We start from the raw sequence: 7,254 nt of genomic DNA, 5'->3' as shown, positions 1-7,254 counted from the left end.
GAGAGAGAGAGAGAGTGATTTTGGGGAAAGAGTGTGTGTATCTGAGGGCGATAAAACTATTTTAGTTTTGAGAACAGAAAAAGTGTGTGTGTGTGTGTGTGTGGTTGTTGTTGTTGTGTGTGTGTGTGTGAGAGAGATTACAATCTTCTTTGAGGAGATGGCACAATTGGGCTCTTTTGGATATCACTGTAGCTCAAAATGGGAAGTTCTTGGTTTTGACGGGTGGGATGATATTAATCCTCCATATATTTATATGGTCTTGGACCCTTATAGACTAGATGACAATCTCAAGCTCCTCTTAATCAAAGAGACATTGGGATTATTAGATGGCTTTTACATTATGGATAGTAGATGTAGAAGCTATAAGGAAAAGCGCTTTATTTTTAGGAAAATATTGAAGTACATTCCGTTGAAAAAGTTGGTAAAGATAAAGATAATGTAATAAGATTTAAGTTTGTTGATGGGTGAATCTCTCTCTCTCTCTCTCTCTCTCTCTCTCTCTTTCACAAACACACCCACATGAAATACACCAATAGTTATTCTTGCTCCTTATTTTGTATTTGGTGTGAAATATAGTTAGGAGAGGGTGATAAAAATAGAGATTATAAGTTTGTTATTTTTTTGTGCCTCTGTATGTGATTGTGTAGAAGCAAGCACAAGGACGATTGAATCAAATTTGGTGCTTTTGAATATAGTTCTCTCTTCAACTTGAGGTTAGTTCTTTTAATGCCGTCACTATCTCTTTGAATTTTTATGTTAAAAAGGCTTGCATAGAGTAAGGGTTAGCTAGAGAAAGAAAGAAAGAAAGAAAGCGTATTAACGTCTACTAGAGGCCGAACTCGACCTATGAGACAAATCAATGTACAGCTGTCAATGTCTTCTGGATGTCCAAAAAAAAAGGACAAAATGAACATGAAATAAAGTATGAAAGTACTGAGCTAGTGGGGGGTGTGATGGATGGAGCACTACTGCTAGAGGCTCAGTATGCAACCTATATGCGTAGGGTATACAAGAATGCAATGCAGATCTGTCTAGCTCCAACTAGTACCATAATGGGAATGTAATATGTGATACATAGGCGATGGCGAGGCAAAAATACCTCGGAGCATGATCTCTAGGTGTGAGTGTAAGTGAGCTAGCCACTCCTGGATATGGTGCTGATGTCGAGCCCGTATCTCTGTGATCTCCCTCCTCTGATGTAGTTTGGGAGTCTCTCGATCTCTATCTAGCTCGGAGGTCCGTAGTGTGCTGAAGTGTAACCCCCTCCTGTGTGTAAGGGTAAGCACTGGGATCGATCTCTAGAGAGGATTGTGTACATCAAGATACTTTTTTTTTTCTCTTTCTATCTTATGAGTGTTTTATTGTTGATAAATTGTATTGCAAATGTTAGTATAATTTTGATATGTTAGAAACCTTACATTTTTAGACTTCTGCCTTTGCGATTGTACAGAATATATAGAATATATAAACTATAGAAGCCTTGGAGAATATATGCATGTAATAGTCTTATGTTAATTGATAAACATTCTTTAAAAAAGTAAAAAAACCTTTCATAGACAATTAATTTTATCATTGTGTACTTCTTTTTGTTTGTGATACATATTTAGGTTACTAGGGATATGTATATGTTGGCAAAGATACATAGAGATAATTGTAGAGCTTTAAGATATTAATTTTGGATTTCAGCAAAAAAACCTTTCATAAGTGCCATTTTTGTGGTGCAATAATTTGGAAGTGTGAGGCATTAAGAAAGCTTGGAGAATATGTGGGCAAACACTGTTGTGGAAGTGGGAAGGTCTCTTTACTACCATTGGAAAATCCACCCCCCCCCTTCATTGGTGGACGCTCTTATAATAATTCATTGGGTGCTCACTTGGATAGTCAGTTCACTAGGAGGGGGGAGGAGTATTCAATTTTCAAATCCATGGCACCACCTATCATCGTGTTGGTTCTGTCATACCTGATGAAACGCGAGATGCGGCTCCTCGATTTGCTCAATTTTATGTGTATGATACAGAGCATGAATTAGAGAATAGACTTCATGGGATGCCCTCTTTAAATCATATCATTCCTGAAAGGTTGCAAATAATATAATCCGTACGCGCGTGCACTTCGTTCAATGAGAGAAATGTTGCTATCAAGTCCACACGTAGATTTGAGAATGGTCATGAAGCGCGATCAACCTCAAGGCAATACTTGGTCCCCCTAGCTATCATGCCGGGTCAAGGAGATGATTTTCATGTGGGACATAGAGACATTCAAATAATGTCGCGCATAGGTACTATAAAAAAATATCTAGCTTGCATCACTCATATATGCCTCTATTATATATTCTTATATTTCCTCGAGGAGAGGATGATTGGCATGTTGGAATTCTGCTCAATGGTAGGAATAGAGAAGGCTCAAATGAGGAGAGAAAGACCATAACTCAATGATAATATTATGCATATAGACTACATATTAGGGAAGATACAAATGTATGCCTTCTACGCGGTGGTCATCTTTTGCAACAGTTTATTGTTGATGCATATAGTAGCATGGAAGAATCTAGATTAGTATGGATATGCAATAACCAGAAAGCATTGTGTGTTGAAGTATACTAGGGTCTTGCAGATATGGTAAATTTAAGCTATGGGGTTAATAGAGTCTCTGCATGCATTGCTGGACGCAGGGTAGTACTGCCATCTACATATACTGGGGGGCCTAGATATATGCATCAATTGTATCAGGATTCAATGGCTATTGTTTTAGGAAGATGGGTAAACCTGACCTATTTATCACCTTTACTTGCAATCCCAACAAGTGGAACAAAATATAGCCAATGCTTTATTGCCAGGTAAGGTTACCAGGATCAACCTGACTCAACTACACGGGTCTTTTTTATGAGAAGCATAAGGATATGATGCACTTATTGGTTTTAAAAAATCAATATTTGAAAGGGTATTTAGATTTGTTTCTATTATTGAACTTCAAAAAAGAGGCTTGCCACATGCACATATATTATTGATATTAGAAAGTGGAAGTAAACCGATTGAGATCCCTCACTATGATATGTTGGTATGTGTTGAACTTCTTGATAAGGTGATGTTTCCAGAGTTGCACACAGCATAATTAGTCATTGTAGTGTCCATGGACCATGTGGTGAACTAAATAGGTGCTCTCCTTACATGCATAACTGAAGTTGCAAAACATTGGTATCCTCGGAATTTTTGTAAGACTACTATCGTCGATGACAATGGGTATCCAACTTACATGCGACGAGATGATGGTGGTTTCATTCAAGTAAAGGATCATAGGGTAGATAGTCGATGGGTTGTTCCATATAACCCTTTTCTCTCTTTGAGGTATAAAGCCCATATTAACATAGAAGTAGTATGGTCTACCATTATAGCTGTAAAGTATTTGTATAAGTATGTATACAAAGGACATGATAGAGCTACTATAGAATTACAAAATAGAAATGGGGTTATTGATGAGGTTAGTCAATATCTGGATGCACGGTACGTTTCAGCATCATAGGCATGCTGGCACATATATCAATATGATTTGCACGATGAAAATCCTGACGTACAAAAGTTACATGTTCATCTCCCGATGCACAATAATGTGCTTTTCAATGACCAGGATGACTTGCGTGATGAAACCAAAGAACATCTCTCACCGAATGGTTCAAAGCCAATCAATTGTATGCGGATGCAAATAGCTTACTATATATTTATTTCCCTTGTAAGTGTGTGTGGAATTCGGCTCTTCACTCATGGACTAAAAGGAAAAGGAAAAATATGATCGGACATATGTATAATGTTAGTCGGAGTGTAGGTGAGCAATATTACTTATGCATGCTACTCACACTGTGCAAAGGGTGTAAATCTTTTGAGGACTTGCCAGGACGAACAGTGAATGGACATTTTTATCCATGTTTTAAGGCTGCATGTGAAGCCAGAGGGATGTTGGAGAGTGATGAGGAGTGGTATATGTGTCTCCAAGAAGCTGCAATTCAGAATACATGATTCCAGCTGTGTCAATTATTTGTCATTATAATGGTTTTTTGTGAGCCTATATACCCTGGACAACTTTGGGACCATTTCTCTGCCACCGAACTTTCAGAAGATTTTTTTCATTCCTTGCCATCAGAGAGGGTGTGTCGATGCTGGTGTTTGTCATTCTATAGCAAATAATCATGCTTTGTTGCACATGCAAGAGCTCTTACAACAATATGGAAAGCGGTCGTACAGCTCACTCATGTTTCAAAATCCCATTGGTGCTCAATGCTTCTAGCATATGTGGAATCAAAGCTAATAGCGCATTGGCTGAGGTGTTGAAGCTTGCAAGGTTAATTATTTGGGACGAGGTCCCAATGATGCATCGGCCTGCATATGAAGCACTAGACAGGACATTGAAAGACATTATGCAAAGTGTTACAATGTTTGGCAAAAAAGTTATGCTCTTTTTGGTGGTGACTTTAGGTAAATCTTATCAGTTGTGGCAAAGGGATCATGCGAGGATATTGTTGATGCAACGTTATGCCGGTCACATATTTGGAGATATGTGAGTATTTAAAAGCTCACCCAAAACATGCGAGTTAGACATAGTTCTTATAATGGTATAGAACATGAATTTGTCAAATGGACATTATAAATTGGAGATGGCACTATAGGTCAGCCAAACAATGAAGGTAGAGTGGTAATTCCACCACAAATGTTGATCCATATGGCAACTCTATTTTGAGTTTGGTAGAATGGGTATACAAAGATCTTCAGAGAGTGGAGGATTATGCATGCTTCTTCAAAGACCGTGCTATTCTTACACCACGAAATAATCTAGAGGTTGATGAGATCAATGAACTAGCCTTGAGTTCATTGCCCGGTCTTGAAAGAGAATACCTTAGTTCAGATTCTGTTGTTTCTTGCGAGAATGACGCAATACTGTATCCAATTGAGTTTTTGAATAGTTTCAACTTAAGTGGTGGTTACCCAACTCACCACTTACTTCTAAAGATTAATGCCCCTATCATGCTGCTCCACAATTTGGACCCTCGACGGGGACTTTGTAATGGTACTAGATTGATATGCAAGCAATTTAACTCAAAGGTGATAGAAGCAGAAATCATTACACGTACAAACATTGGAGACATAGTCTTTATTCCAAGGATACCATTTATGCTAACTATGCTTTAATTGCCTTTTGACATGAGAAGGAGACAATGTCCTGTCAGGTTAGCTTTTGGTATGTCAATGAATAAGTCCCAAGGACAAACATTGAGTGTATTGGGACTTTATTTGGCCACACAAGTACTCATATATGGACAACTGTACGTTGCTATGTCACGTGTTAGATTATCCAATGATGCAGTGAAAGTGTGTGTAAAGCATATTGTGGAATATAAAAGCGGCATAGAAGGTTTAAATGAAGTCTTCACAACCAATATTGTCTACAAGGAGGTTTTGCAAATGGCATGCTGAAGAATGTAAATGTAAATGCTAGCTTACAAATGTTAGAGACTACATTTATACATATCTTTGTACAATGAAGTAAGCATTTTAATGGGGAATGTTTACAAAGATGTGCCATGTGCAATCTTTGTTTGCTTTTGGATTGCTTTTATATACAGTGCCATTATATTATCCCTTGCTTGGCTCAAGCTATTGAGCACACACACACACGCACACACATATGTATATGTGTGTGTGTGTGTGTGTGTGTGTGTGTGTGTATATATAGAGAGAGAGAGAGAGAAAGAGAGAGTGTGTTATATTTGATATCAAGGGTATATTGCTTAGGATGGATGTGACAAGGAGATCATTTTCATTCATCTATGGTGATGGACAAGATATTGAAGATAATTTTTTGGGACGTTTGCTATGATATAGGTATTATTGTTTTCCAAGATCTATTTAATATTCATGGTTGAATTATAGACCCTCCATTTTGGGAAGGACAAGCAACAGCATCTCTAATTATTAAACTATTAGAGAGCACTAGTGTTTTACGGTATATATATATATATATATATATATATATATATATATATATATATATAGAAACTTCCTTTTTATGTAGCTTTTGTCTTATTTGATTAATTTATATTTTTATTGAAACATTCTTTTTGTAATAGGGAATATCTTTATTTTTTAGAACCCAGATTATTGTTAGGTTTGAATGATCGAGACACTTACAAACGAGAGCTTTGGGATTCTGGGAATTTACAATCTAAGATTGCGAATCAACTTCATGTACGTGTAATGTTTGTAGACTATGAAAAAGCCTGATAAGTTAGATTTTCGGTGCATAGGCACTGGACAATACAAAATTTTTCGATTTGCCATTTACAAGCCTATTCAAATGCTGTTCACCTCAAATATTGATCTACCAAATGAGTTTTGTAAGGTTCTTTCCTTATCCTTCTTTTTTAAACAAAAATTATATCTTCAATGCTAATGTTTTTTATCTTGCATTTATTTTGCCAGATGGAGGTGAGGGATATCAAGGAGAGATAATCCAGTTGTCCGAAGATTTTTTTGAAGCCATGTTCAAGTGTATTAAGATTATCATCTTGGGTTGTAATGCTAGATGTATTTTTATATGGAAAGGAAGGGTGACTTTACATATATTTCTTTTGCTTGTAACTACATGCAAAATGCTACCTTGAAAAAGTTATCTTTTTTAATGATGTGTCTAGCTCCTACCATCGGAGATGGGTCATGACACTGGTCTTTGGAAATGTTTCATCTAGAGTAGAAAAATGGCTTGTTTTAAGATACAAGCACATGCATCTCAATCATTATTTGATACTCACTACTATAGATACTAACATAAAAATGTTGATGTTAGATAACTTGGTCCTTGCGGAATGTTCATCACTATCTTTGGATCACATTTATTATGCCTACAAAAGCCACATTTAGTTTTTACTTTATTTTTATCAACTTACATGCTCTCAAACAACACCAATAAAAAAAATCAAAAAATTTGGCGATCAAGGAGTGTAGCCATTTATATGGTAGTGATGTGTGAACGTAGGCTAATAATGGATCCTGACACTTTTTTCTTTCTTAGGAGGTTTTTTCTTGAGTGTGTATACATGTTTATAAGTGAGTGTGTAAGTAACTTTGTCATATCACTTCACTTGTACTTCGCTTATTTTCATCAGTTTACTTTGAGTATTGCACGTCTCTCTACTCTGCTTGCTACTCTGCTTGTTTAGTGTTTGTGTATATGTTACTACCTGTGTCACCACTCCAATAATTGATATCA

At 36.7% G+C, this 7,254-nt stretch overlaps 1 protein-coding gene across 4 annotated transcripts in view; it reads left to right on the top strand.

The window, feature by feature from the left end:
- Nucleotides 1–6,710, top strand: part of LOC147627664 (purple acid phosphatase 18-like) — a 41,597-nt gene extending 34,887 nt beyond the window's left edge. For 2 of the 4 annotated variants that reach the window (XM_086814597.1, XM_086814593.1), the window contains exons 7-10: nt 648–713; nt 5,781–5,870; nt 6,116–6,233; nt 6,468–6,710. The gene's annotated coding sequence lies outside the window, so the exon portion shown is untranslated. The remainder of the gene's footprint in view (nt 1–647; nt 714–5,780; nt 5,871–6,115; nt 6,234–6,467) is intronic. The other 2 variants (XM_086814596.1, XM_086814591.1) reach the window with 1 other exon arrangement.
- Nucleotides 6,711–7,254: the final 544 nt, after the last annotated feature.

This window comes from Cibotium barometz, chromosome 20 (genome assembly GCF_041138505.1).
Source record: "Cibotium barometz isolate CiBa-2024 chromosome 20, ASM4113850v1, whole genome shotgun sequence".
In the NCBI taxonomy this organism is placed as follows: Eukaryota; Viridiplantae; Streptophyta; class Polypodiopsida; order Cyatheales; family Cibotiaceae; genus Cibotium; species Cibotium barometz.
This window is presented reverse-complemented; position numbering and strand designations above follow the sequence as displayed.